General features: G+C 44.1%; 1 protein-coding gene across 2 annotated transcripts in view; it reads right to left on the reverse strand.

Moving 5' to 3' along the window:
- Window positions 1–12,830, reverse strand: part of LOC147706822 (ATP-binding cassette sub-family C member 10-like) — a 389,662-nt gene extending 376,832 nt beyond the window's left edge. Inside the window, exon 1 of one of the 2 annotated variants that reach the window (XM_086925955.1) lies at window positions 12,588–12,830. The gene's annotated coding sequence lies outside the window, so the exon portion shown is untranslated. Of the gene's footprint in view, window positions 1–12,345; window positions 12,541–12,587 lie in introns of those variants that run through there. The other variant, XM_086925954.1, reaches the window with a different exon arrangement.
- Between the last annotated feature and the right edge of the window lie 1,450 nt (window positions 12,831–14,280).

Consider the following 14,280-nt stretch of genomic DNA (forward strand, 5'->3'; position numbering starts at 1 on the left):
ATGATATTTTTCAGTCTTAATATTGTAATTATTTAGCTTTATATTGACCTTCTTCATACTTCTTTTTCATACTTGCAATTACTCATATGATGGTTGTTTACTGTACTTTTTGATTACCATTTTACTGTATTTCCTATTATTGTTTACCCATCTTCCATGATAAATACCATGTTTTTGTTTTCTTCTTTCCTCCCTTCCCCCCCCTCCTTCCCTCCCCATAACTTAAAATGCTTTGTTTTTCATTGTGATATTGGCTGCTTCTATTTTCTTTGTCCCATCTTATACCTTTTTTCTCATATTTGCTGATGTCACCTTATTGTAATACTTATTTTTCTCTAATAAAGCTTTCAAACTTAAAAAAAATAAATAAATAAATAAATAAATGCCAGCATAGATGCTAAATGTATCCTATGTCGTCTGAGACTAGTTTAGCCCTTCCTGTGCTTTCACATTGCATTCTGGTTTGCTTCAAGTGTACAGGATCACAAGGCCCAGAGCAGTGACTAAGGGCCAGATGCACCTAGATTTTTCAGGTTGCAAACTGACTTATTCTCAGAATCAGGCCATTTTTGACCGGAAAAATGCCCCTTTCTTAGTACAAAACCTATTTGGGCACCCATTACCGAATCGCAAAATGGAGTATCGATTCAGTATTAGGAAGGGGTGTGTTAAGGGCATCCCTTCCTAATAACAACTCGCAGTCGTAAGTGTGACTGTTTTGTGACTGAAATGCGGTTGCAAATCATTCGCATTTCACCACCTTCCTAAAGTAAGTGGTAACCTATTCCCAAACGGGAAGAGGTCCCTAGGGGACCCCTTCACCTTTGTGAATGTATACGAAAACGTTTTTTAAGAGCAGGCAGTGTCCCACTGCCTACTCTTAAAAAATTTAAAGAAAGCTTTTTTTTTCAGAAACGCATCCTGTTTTCCTTTAAGGAAAACAGGTTGCTTTTAAAAAACAAGAACATTGCTTTACTTAAAAGAAAACACAGGCATGGTGGTCTGCTTTCCCCAGCAGGCTACCATCCCTGTATTTTTTGGAACTCCCAATGGGTCGCAAATTGTGACTTACCTCATGAATATTAATGAAGTAGGTCAGTTGCAACCCATCTGGGAATCGTTAACAGTGTAAAACACACCACTGTACATAGCTGTTTGTGATTTTCTAATAGCGAATCATAAAAATTAGCTATTAAGAAATCGCAAACAGAAGTCTATGTACATCTGGCCCTAAGTGATGGAGGTGGCCGCGCCACTGGAACCTGGAACCGAATGCAAGCCTGCAGCCTGGCTCTGGTTCAGCTCAACGTCCTGTTGGAACCTCGAGCCCATAACACGCCGTGCTTTCATGTGGCTTCTGTCTGCCACCCTAGCTCTACCTTTATGTACAAAGAGGTGAAAACAAAGCATTAACGCTTGAAATAAAAAAGAGAGACGAACAGATATCCATTTAGCTATCCTTCTGCTGCGCCTAGAGGAGGCTGGTGTCACCGGCACCGCCCTCGAGTGGTTCCGGTCGTTCTTAACCAACCGGGCCTTTAGCGTGACCGTCCCGCCTTATCAGTCCAAATTCCATCCGTTAAACCTGGGCGTCCCCCAAGGCTCCTCGCTGAGCCCTACGTTGTTTAATCTTTACGTAAGGCCGCTAGCTGAGGTTGTCAAACAATGGGGTATGACCATGGTGTCATATGCCGATGACACCCAGCTGGCGGTCACGATCAGCGGGGATGCCGAAGTCGACGCCCCCAGGTTTCAACAAGGACTGCGGGCGGTCGCCAGCTGGATGACGTCCAATTGTCTTCAGCTAAACGCTAGTAAGACCGAGGTCATGGTCTTTGGCAGACAGCTGGAACTGTGGGGAGAGAGATGGTGGCCGGGGGAGTTGGGTCCTGCTCCCATCCCAGTCGCCGAGCTTAAGAACCTCGGGGTCTGGCTGGACCCTTCCCTTACGTTTGCATGCCACACCAAACGCACGGCTGCCTGCTGCTTCGGCATCTTGCGTGGGCTCCGTCCTGTGCTAAAGTTCTTCGATGCCCCTACCAGGCAACTCATGGTCCAAGCTACTGTCATCTCCAGGCTGGATTATGCGAGTTCCTTGCTGGCCGGTTTGAATGTGGCAGAGATCGGGCGCTTACAGAGGATTCAGAACGCCGCAGCGAGAGCAGTGGTAGGCCTCCCAAGATTCTGTCCTACCTCCAGCACCCTACGGTCACTGCATTGGCTTCCGGTGGCCCAGCGGATCCAGTTTAAGGTCCTCTGCGTCGCCTATAAAATCTTGAAGGGGTCCCCGGCAACGATCCTTACGGCCCTCCTGGCCAATTACATCCCAGCGCGACCCTTAAGATCGGCAGACCTCGAACTGGCCGTTGTGCCGCGCTTCAAGCGAAGTAGGGCCGGTGGACGCTCATTTCGAATGCGTGCAGCTGCTCTGTGGAACTCCTTACCCCCGGCAATTCGCGCTATGAGCGATTTGCTTTCCTTTCGTCGCGCGGTGAAAACGTTTTTATTCCCTTAGTTGTATACTTATGTTGTTTATTGTTTAGTTGTGTTGTGCAGCTGCCTTGTCGGGCGCCAGGACGCTCCTTAGCTGGAGCATCTGTGCGCCAAATAAAAAACGCATAACATAACATAACATAACATAACATTTAGTGGCTGATTTATCCAAAGTAAAATCAGAAAACCTTCATTAATCGTGGCACAACCGCCCAACCAAATTAGGTGACGTTCGACAAATATTTTATCAATCCTTCTTTTACTTCATTATCTCTTAAGAAAGCTCCTTCAAATAAAGTGAGTTCGGAATGCCAAAAGTACAAAAACCTATTGTGTTTAACCTCAGAGACGTTTTATGGCAGGGGCAAAGTGGGCTCTGGCCCAGGGCCCCAGCCTTTCAGGGGGCCCCTGTTAGCCTTCTTTAATGTCTGCTTGAGCCAACTGTGTTCTCCAGACAAACCTTCCCTGATGCCCTTGAATGGTTCTTAAAGGTTGATTGTTTGAATCCCATGATTTTTCATTTATTTTTTAGTAAGGGTGATGTGTGGGAGTTCCTTACAGACGTTTTGTAGAGAAATGTTGTGCCTAGGTTTTTTAAAAACACGGAACAACCATAAAAAAGTTTTGTTTAGATCGAAACAGTGCCTCCCTTATGAGAAATGGAAGGGGGTCACATAGATTATTTTTAAGAACATTAGTGAGTTACAGCTCCATCACAGTATTGAAAAAATACAGCACTCTACTACCTTCTGATGCACGCATTCTGAATTTTAGATGTGAAAGCTTGTATAACTTGCATTTAAACCCAAGTGGCACATATTGATTTGATTCGATTGCATATTACATCTCACCTACTTTATTTTTCAGCACATTTTACCAATAATAAAGCAGGCATATGGTCTCTACTATCACAAAAGCTGTGTAAACAAGAGTCATTTCCAAGAGCACCTTTCTCTACAAGGCAACATTTTTCAGTAATCTACTCCTACAAGGAAAGACAAAGACATTCAGTCCTGTTCACACCCACATTCCACGTACAAGCGCAGTGTACATCTGTTCTGCTGTTTCCTGAGACTCTGACATGTGTGAGAGAAGCTTGCTTGGTGTCTGCCCGTGTGGGGAGCCAGGAGTGTGAGTGTAAGTGTGAGTGTGAGAGTGAGAGAGTGTGTGAGTGTGATAGTGAGAGAGTGTGTGAGTGAGTGAGTGTGTGAGTGTGTGTGAAGACAGTTGCTGTGCTGCTACCCATACCATACTTGTGAAAGTGAGGCCTGCTTCTGCCTTTTCTATGTTGGGAATGTGGGAACTCTTTGTTTCATGGACATGTGCTCGTGCTGCTACCCCTATTGGTCTGTTTGTTTGTTTATAGATTTATATAGCACATCTTGTCACCCGTGAGGGTATCTAGGCGCTGTTCATGATGGGCACGGGGAGATTTTGTAATCTGCCCAGAATCACAGGATATTGCGGCGATGCAGAGACTCGAACCCGGATCCCCAAGCTCCTGAGTTTGCAGACCTGGCTGCTGCGCCACATCCTCTCTCTGGTCTGTTGCTCGTGTGGAGGGACTCCACAAGTGTACTCCTTTATTTGCTTGGTCAGTTCTGTCTCTGAGATAAGCTTTCAATGGTGATGCCTATTTGGTGCCTGAAGAAAGCTGAGATTGTTGTTGCCTGTTATTTTTGTGAGTGTCTTTTGCACTACTGCTGTCTGGAGTGTCCAAAAGATGTTAGCTCTGATGTTGTCTCCTCTGTGACTGTTCTGTTTCTCAGGCAGGCTTGCACTGTTGCTGTGTTAGTGTGTCCCTTGCGCAAAGGTTTTGTGTTCAGCATTCCACCTATGCTTAAACCTGCCAGATGTGTATATCCCTTAAAGCTATTTAAAGCATGTTAGCCACTTATTTTGTATTTCTTTTGCTTATTTTTGGGATATTGAAATGGATTGATTGTAATGTGAAAATTTGCTACTGCCTTTCGATTTTGACATCCATAATCGTCTGCTATAATCTAGTCTTCAGAGTGCTGTATACAAGTGAAAGCATTCATCTACTCCTTGGCTAGATATTTTCCCACATTAATACTTAAAATATAGCTTTATAAATGCTTACATGTCCTGTCTGATACATAAGCATGCAATCACTCTGCAGGATAGTTCTTCTCTCTCATTTTGAGACTCTAACCTGTAACAAATCTGTACCTTGACGTATACTTTACCTGTAAGAAGCCTGAGCCTGAGAGAACTGGGTAAGAGGTGCTCCTGTTTGATGGCTTAAGTGGTAAGTTTTATGTAAACTAAGTTACAGGTTGTGTGTCTGATATCTCACCCAGAAAGATTTCTTTAACATAGGGGTTACCTTTGCTCTTGGGGAGAACTGAGCCTGTACCTTGTGGGTAACCTGAGGGGTAGATTTGCATTCAGATGCTTCAGCATATAAAGTTGATGTAACCCGAGCGTTGCCAAGCTGTTAGAGGACTGCATCTGTAAGTTCTGTGTTATTAGAGGGATGCATTGCTGTCAGATACCTAAGTGATATAACTGCTGTATAACACTGGAGTCTATGAAATCTGTGTAAAAAGTGTATTAGACCTGTCTGAGGTCTGAACTTGTACAAACTGTGCAACAAGAGGGATAGCTCAAAAACTTTGGAAGATCTCTACAACTCATGGTGTTAATACCTGAGCCTGTAAAGCATTTATACCCTTGGGTGTGAGAACGTCCCTGTGTGATGCCTGAGGCTATGTTAAGATATATGAAACCTGAGACAGTGCTTTTCTATTGAAAGCATATCTGATTTGTGTTAAATGAATGTTTAAAAAACTGCTTACCCTAAAAAAGCTGCAATACATCCCACATTTTTCTTAATCTAGGCATTTTTTTTAAATCTTTCTTTTCAAGTTTACTGATGTTCAATCTGTCTCCTATGTTTTTTAAAATTATTTTTATTTATGCTTTTGACATAGAATAGAAGCAAAAACATATTGCGACACATATCATGATATATCATATAGCATGGACCTTAATGATTCATATAAATATTAGAGGGCTCAATATCTTTGGAAGAGAGCCAAGAAAGCCAGGCCTCACTTACAGAGAATAATAAAGGGCGGCGCAAGAAAAGGAAAGTTAAAAGGACAATTAAAAATGCCAAACAGGCTAAAAGGGACTGTGTCCAAACAAATTCCAAACAGAAAGACAATACGCTAACCTCTAAAGCTATAAAGGATTTTGTAGGGAAACACTACAAATCTTTAGAGCCAGTAATAAGACCAGACCCCGAGGAAGATACGGAAGAACATGGCGCGGAGAGAGTAGGAAGGATAGAAGCAGTAGTGGTGAATCCCGATATGGAAGCAGGAATGGAGGATTCCGTATTAATAAACCTGACGCTCCAGAGCCAAAACATCCACATCTCAGCCCCCCGGCTCTCATCGTCACCAAAACTATTCTCATTACAGTTACTGGGAAATGAGGAACCAAGGGGAAATGAAATACAGAGCCATAGCCTAATCTGGGGCGGTGTGCCAGCCCATTCCCCTCAACAACATGGTACCAAAAATTCTCTCCTACAGCAAGAACCCACAAGAACAGGTCATCATACAAACCCAGGCAGAGACCACACACAGGACCCGGAGTGTTCCGTAACACCCAATTCCTCATTGGTGGACCTGATATTGATATTACAAAAGACGTTACAAGGAATCCTTGAAGTAACCCTATCAAATAATGGAGTATTGAAAGCCCAGAAATCGAACCTAAAAAGGATCGAAGAGGAACTAGTGGGGATAAAGAACCAAATGCCGAGGATGCAAAGCAGATCAGTCACTGAACAATCGATTGATGAAAGGGTAGAGATGGAACTGGTTGAGGTATCCGCGGGAAGTCCAGTAGGATCCCCACAACCAATAACCCAAAAGCCAACAAACGACTCTGTGGAAGCATCAGAAAATGTATACATCTCCAGACGCCCAATGTTGATAAAAAGGCGCGGGGTGTATACAGGGGCCCCCCTTAAGAGTAGGGGTAGAAAGAAGAGAGAGCAAGCCTTAAAAGCAAAGAAAAACGGGAGGATTGTAAGGAGGGAGGCACAGGCACAGGCAGATCTAAACGCATCAGCCCCGATAGACGTACCAAATAGACCAAGGCAAAGGGAGTATAACCTAAGAACGACCCCGATAAACCCAAGAAAAAATGGGAGAACAAAGGTCACAAAAGAGAAACCACTAACACCCTGTGTTACGAAACAGAAAGTAAGAATAGCCTTAGGACAACCAAATAGGGGTAATAGAGCCGTAAGCCCACAAGACCAGGTAATTCCAAGAACGGGAAATAATGGGCTGCGATCAGAGAGACCAAAGGCAAGACAGCATCAATATGAAACCCCTAAAAAAGTACAAGAGAGAGAGAAAAATAAATGGGTGTATTTGGACCATATGCAGCCGGGGAAAAGGGGAAGTATGAATGGGAGTACGAACAGGAAAAGGAATCCCCTGAACAGAGCACAGATCTTGAAAGTCTTCGCAGAATGTAGTAGCCTATGTGGGATCAGTACAAGCGATCTCCGGCAAATTGGTTTTGTGGAGACTAGAAATGGTAAAGAAATAACAAAAGTATCATTACACTCAGTCATGGTAAAAATGGCAATCCTCAAAGCAACCAGCGAGATAAACCACCTGGGAATAAGAATAATCCCGGAGAGGGAAGTAAAAGCCCCCAATGACAATACCTTCCTAAAGTATCATGCAGGTTTAGGGAGAAGACAGGTGAGATTATATAAAGACGAGGAAGGGAACCAAAGTTGTCTGAATATAGAAATAGACAATACAGGAAACGAAGTCCCATGGGGTAATTGGTCACAATGTAGTAGCCCAAGGTTCGATCTAAACGGGAGTCATATGGAAGCCGAGGGAGAAGAGGGTGGCATGAGTGAGATAGAATAGGATGAGGGGGTGTCGCATAGTCTAGGTCTCCTGACATGGAATGTAAATGGGCTAGGCAATGAGAAAAAGAGAGAAACTATAAAGGATATAGTAAATAAAGTGGACATTGCCTGCTTGCAAGAGACCTGGTCATGCGACGAAACCCCGATTAATGAAGGATACCTACAACTAAATCGCCCGGCCAAGAAAAAGAACTATGGTCGTCCGTCGGGTGGATTAATGACATTGGTTTCAACGAAAGTGCTCAGAGAAGTAAAACCGATAAAAATGAAATGTAAATGGGTTCTAACTAGCAGAATAGAATTATTGACAGTGGAAAAGAAGTATAAAATGCTGACTGTAATGAATGTATACATGCAGTGGGAGAATGGTGTAGAATATGAGAATGAGATGAAGCTGTTTAAAGAAGATGTAGATTCTGTTGTAGAAAAATATGTATTGGACACCGTGATAATAATGGGGGATTTCAATCATAAACTTAACCCAAAAAAGGCAGATATTTGGAACAGAGAAATGTTAGAGGTGTTTGGAATAAACCCAGCAAGGTTCCCAGCAGGGGAGATATCAAAACAGGAATCAGATCTGGTATATTTCCTAGGAGGCAGGGGTTTCCAATGCTTGAATGGAAGAATGAAGAACGACTGCCCAGCAGGGAAAACCTTTAAAGTAGGCTCTCAGAACTGCCCAATTGACTATATGTTTTTACATGCCTGGAACTTCCCCCAAGTACGGGAATTTAGGTTGGAACAAAAAGAGATTAGTGACCACAACCTTCTATATCTAACAATACAAGGGGGAAGAAGTTTACCCAGAGATAAAGTGATCCCCCAGGAGGTGGAGTACCCTAGACGTGTGACGACACGACTCACGGAGGAATATCAGGCAAAACTGTTAGCTATGCAAATTAAAATAAAGCCGGAAAATCTAGAGAATAAAACCTTGAACTGGTTCATAGGAAAACTAGAGGAAGTTGTCTGTTGTTTAAGAATAGAACTGAAAAGGGTCAAAAATACTAGTGGAAAACCACCCAGTAGAGTAAAATGGTTTTCAGTGGAGTGTCAATCCAAAAAACGTGAGATCCGGGCAGCACAAAGAAAACAAAAAAAGAACTTCAGCCAGGAGAGACAGGACCAGGTAATCCGTTTAAAAAGAGAGTATAAAAAAATGGTAAATGACGCTAAAAGGACATTTAAAGAGAAATGCTGGTCAAATCTGCTGGAAGCGATTGAGGAAAAAAACCTAAGACAATTTTGGAAATTGGTAAAGGCAGCCCTTAGCCCTCCTGATGGGGAACTAAAATGTGTAGTTAGTGAGGCCGCATGGGAAAAGTATATTAGGGAATTGTATAGGACAAGAGCCCCTATAACCCAGGTAGTGACACATAAATGGCAGGAAATATCAGCAGACCTTAAAGCTAAATTTAACGTAAAACAAGTAGAAGATACAATAAGAGAGCTGAAACTATCCCGAGCAGCAGGTCCGGACAATCTCCCAGCAATAATTCTAAAGTCAGACATAAATTGGTGGGCAAGATTTTTTGCACAGATGTTTAGTACAATACTAACAGAAGGCAAAATGCCATCTAACTGGAAGGGTGCAATAATTAGGCCCATCCATAAGAAAGGTAGCATGGAGGCACCACAAAACTACCGCCTGATTAACCTCCTTGATATAGGAGAGAAAGTTTTCTCTAAAATTGTACTGAATCAACTCAACATATGGGTAAAAGAGCTCCAGATTGTCCCTATAGAACAAGGAGGATTCAGGGAAGGACACTCAACTATAGACCATGGGTTTGCACTGTGGGCGATGGCGAAGAAGTCAACGGAACAAAATGGCAAGTTGTGCTGTTGTTTCGTTGACTTCCGAACAGCATTTGACTCAGTTGATCGCGCATGCCTATGGGAAACACTACTTAAAGTAAATATCCCGAGTGACCTTCTGTTAATAATAAAGGAACTACACAATGAGAACTGGGCCCAAGTCATCAAAGATACGGAGGGCTCTTTAACGCAAAAAATACCCATCAGCAACGGCCTAAGACAGGGGTGTGTGTTAGCGCCGCAGTTATTCTCTATATTCCTGTCAGACCTCCCGGCCCATCTAGAGGTCGAGGGTAGTGCAAGTCCCAGAATGAACGGAAACAAGGTGCCCTGCCTATTATATGCAGACGATTTGGTTATAGTAGATCAGACAGAGATAGGCCTCCAGCGTAAGCTTAATGCCTTCAACGCATACTGTGTTAATAAATTTCTAATTGTCAACCTGGATAAAACTAAAGTCCTTTGCTTTGGGAAAAAATTAACCAGATTCAATTGGTACCTAGGTGAGCTTAAACTGGAGACGGTGAATGAGTATCGCTACCTAGGTATATGGTTTGACAAAAGACTAAAATGGGATATGCATTGGGATACACAAAAAGCCAAGGCACACACATCGATATGCGGCCTAAAAATGTTTAATAGGGATTACGGAGAGATGTCGCACAGACCAATGCTAAGGGCCTTTGAGGCAATGATACCCTCCCAAGTTCTGTATGGGGCAGAAATCCTTTATTTGAGCGGTAAAGGAGCCTGGGACTTGGTAGAGGGAAAATGCCTCAAAGGACTCCTCTCTCTCCCACAATCTGCTATGGTGCAAGCCATAAGAAGGGAAATAGGCACAAAGTCCTGGGAGACACTAACTCAAATGGCAATACTCAGACTTTGGAAACGACTGGAAGACCCTGAGGGACAAAAAGTAGCACAATGGTGCAAGAAGGAAATCCTATTGAGTAATCTAAAATGGGCAAAAATGTGTAGGGAAAGAGTTACGCAAATTTGTAAAAAATTAAAGGTAGAGGTAAACCAGGAAACACATCAACTCCTTTGTACTAGGAGTGAGTTGAAATTAAAGGGGAAGGAAATATCGAGATTGACCGATATGGAATATTTAGCGAAAAAGAAATCAATAACACATATGATGGGCGCTTGGCTAAATGAAAACTGGTTCCCCTACCTAGACATCCTTCCCAACCGCGGCCTTAGGCAGGAGATCTTAAGGCTGAGGGTTGGTTTAAACCCATTGTTAACAAATAAAGATCTGAAAAATAAATTGTTAGATAAAAATGGATGTTGTAAGTGTAATTTGGGGTGCAAAGGAGACCTGGTACACATCCTTCTTGATTGCCTGTTATTACTGGAACAGCGGAAACTGTGGTTACGACCCGTGTTCCTAAAATATGCTATAAGCTCTAGAGCGCAGGCAGCTAACTTATTAACTGAAATACCCACTATCGATATTGCGATTGCTCTTGGGAAATACATAAAAGCAGCATTGAGTGATCTAAGAAACCGGGAATAACATGTATATTCTAAAGCATTTTAAATTAATGAAATTAGTCTAGCAGAAGGAAGTAGAATGGGTTTTATTCATAAATGCGGAATGCTAACTTAAATGCAATTTTATGGTTGTCGACAAAGGAAGAAGCGTGTGTAAGAGTTTTAACTTATATTTGACGGATTTTATTGTTATAATGTTTTAAATGTTTTGATGTGATCGTTTTAACTTTTTGATACTCTCTTGCACCTGTTTAAATGACTAAGGTCATAATAAACATACCTTTTGACTTTGATTCATATACAGTTGCTATTTGTGTGTCCTCACTTGCCTCCCCAGTCCCTCCTCCACTCCCACATCAAATGTCTGGTCAATAGTCCTCTAAATTAGTGGCCAAATACTTGTCCGCGCAGACCATTTTCATCCATATTTCCTCTGCAATCGCCCATTCCATCATGGCTCTCCTACAGGATTTTGTATCTGGTGCTGTCACCCTCAGCAGTCTGATTGCTATACGCCAGCCCCAACAATGTGAACCTGTACTGTATTCTCTTCCCCTTGGGCAGTTCTGTCTCCTTTGTTTGACACACTGAAATTGTAGTCCTTCTTCCTTAGCCAAGAATTCATATGGAGAATTGGATCTTGGAGGCGTGTAATTTGTACCACTTAATAAGTCTAAATCTTCGAAACATAGGTCCACAATTTTTGCTTAGGCCCAGTGCCCCTGTCTGTGCACTGAGAGTGAACTGGCCTAGGAGGGTATGAAAGAGCTGAAATTGTACAGTGGTGGCTGGCGTTAGGTCAGAGTGGCAGGGTGGGAGGAGGGGTTCAGGCAGAATGGGGTCAAGTAAGAAAGAAGCAAAGGAAGAAAAAGAACTTGCCTGCTGCCTGAAGCTTGACTCATCGCTGGTCTTCAGCTCCTCTCGTGGCTCCACTGCAGGCAGAGGCTCCCAGCCTGCCCTGTGGCCAATCCTAGGAACTCAGGCCAATCCTGAAGCTGCTCTCATGAATGAGAGCATATTCAGGATTGGCCTGAGTCCCTCGATTGCGCTCCCAGGGATAATGGGATCCTCTGCCTGCTGTCTCCAACCCAGCAATGCAGCTCGGGCTGGAGACAGCCCATTATGCATGTGGTTTGGCTGACCGGAGATCGCCAGCCAAACCCAAATGCGCACTGATAGAAGTGCCCACTACTCTCCCTTGTGACTGCCCCTGCAATGGCCCACTTCCAGGATGCGGCATTTAGAAGTTGGTAAATAAAACAATAATAAACGTGTTCGAAGTTGATGGCGAGGGGTGGAAATTGGATATGAAATGCAAGAGTGGGAGTAGAAAGATGTAAAACTATCACTTTTAATAAGTACTTTCCAGTGCTACAATGCGACATATTAATATCAGCGCTGCCACATATTAAATACCGTTCAGCATATCCAACACAGTTGTTGTACCTGATGTTATTCATAAAAGCACTATATTTCCAATATGTATTGTATGTGATGCTACAAGAGCAGACAGCGAAGACGGACGGCGCCGGGACCGCTCACGCGCATCGGTCCACGGGGCAGAGAGTCATCATGCCACGCGCGGGGTCGGTACTCACCCGGGCAGCATCGCCGGACCCTCCGCCCAGAGCGGGATTCAGAGCAGGAAACCGGGGCTGCTGGACGAGATGCTTCCGGATCACAGGGGAGGGAGGGAGGGCCCGTCCCGAGCGGCAGGCAGCGGGCGCGGGCACCGGCAGCCCAGTAGTAAGCACGCGTGCCTCCTCCTGCCGCCGACTCACACACACACACGTGACCTCATTCACGAACATGCTTTTAAAGCCGGCTCACCTTACCTTACCTTACGTCAGACTCACAGTCCAAAGAGCTCTCTCCGTGTCCCCAAGTAGCCCGGCTCGCTGTCTTGACAACTTGCACCCTCTAATCCGGCGTGGGATGTTGGCACCTTTCCCAGAGCACCCGGCTCATGCCAGGGCGCGACTGCTGCCGTAAACCACGTGATCTGATACCACGCGGGGCAGTCAGATGGAGGTGCGAGTCAGCTGCAGATTGTATGAAAATGATACATCATATGGTACTACTCAAGTTACAAAAGAGGCACCGCGCAGGTGACACACTCTCCCGCGCATGTGCACACTAAAGGGGGCGTGGTCTGGAAGCAAAACGAGAGGACCTCGTGCCAGGAGCCAATACCGAGTCTAATACAGGCGGCCTTCAGGTTCAGTTCTGGACCTCCTCATCCTGGATGTCCGTGTGCTTCTGCTGGTTCTAATTATAGGTAAAACGCCATACTATTACCACAAACATGCGTTAGTGGATTTGACAATGTTGATACCTGTGGTGTCCTGCTGGACTCATGCAGCAGCCCTTCCCTAGGAGAAGCACTTACACCCACCCACACCCATCCAACACAGGTTTTGGACCTGATGTTATTCATGAAAGCAATATGTTTACAATATGTCTGTTGCACGTGTGTATTTAGGTCTCGCTAAGTGTTGCAGCGCGAATGCGTTGCTATCGCTTTACGAGCCATGCAGTATTTACTGTAGCGTGGAAGCTCCGCCCACTCTCTGCCCATTGGCTTTTGTCTTAAATGCTGCCTTCCAATTTGTTTCAGGCTTGTTAGTCCCCCCTCATTCATCATTTGTATCCTTCCACAGCTACCGGCACCTTTACTTCCAACAGTATTTTTCTTTCCCAGACTTGCCCCCTCCCATCCCACAGTTCGTGACTTCTCAGACCACACCAGCCTCCCCCACTCCTGTTCGTGCCTTCTTCACACCCGCACTTCCAATTCTAATGCATTAGGTCTCGCGTAAATGCGAGTCCAATTGCATTTTCAATGCTTGCTTATAAAGTCCTTTCTGTGATGCTCGAGGTGGATTGGATATCCCAGCATGCCTCTGTTCACACTTACGTCTCGCTTGTTTTTTAAAGTGCTTGGTCAAATTTGCTCCCTCCTCGATTCATGGCTGGCCGCAGCGCTTTCATTGCAACCCGGAGAGCGCGTTGATGAATGATTTGAAGTACTGAGAGGAAGGGGTCCCAGTGTCTGTGTGAATTAATTTTTTACACTCAAAAAGAATAATAAGCAAACAAATTAGGTCCACATTGTTTTAATCACAACGAGACTCAGTATATCCAATATACAGGAATAAATCATTAAGTATAATAGGTTGTACAGTGCCCCAAGGGGGGAAGGGAGGGAAGTGGTGAGTGATAAAGTGAGGATAAGGCTGCGAGGTAACGTAAGTAATAGTAAAATCAGTGAATCAAGAGAAAACTGTATTCGTAAATCATATACAGTAAGAAAGACATAAAGTTCATAACAATTGGTTCAGGAGATCATTCTTCACATTTAACAATAAATGAAATTAGTAATGGCGTGAAGTTGATGGATCAATGGACAGTTGTCGACGTTTCGACCCTCTAGATAGTGCAGGGTTGGTTGTGCCCTTGCTGGGGGTCTTCATCAGGACTGGAAAGGGGGGCGGGCAACCTGATTAGGTATACATAATACAGACGTTGAGTTT

Source organism: Lissotriton vulgaris, chromosome 6 (genome assembly GCF_964263255.1).
Source record: "Lissotriton vulgaris chromosome 6, aLisVul1.2, whole genome shotgun sequence".
Classification (NCBI taxonomy): Eukaryota; Metazoa; Chordata; class Amphibia; order Caudata; family Salamandridae; genus Lissotriton; species Lissotriton vulgaris.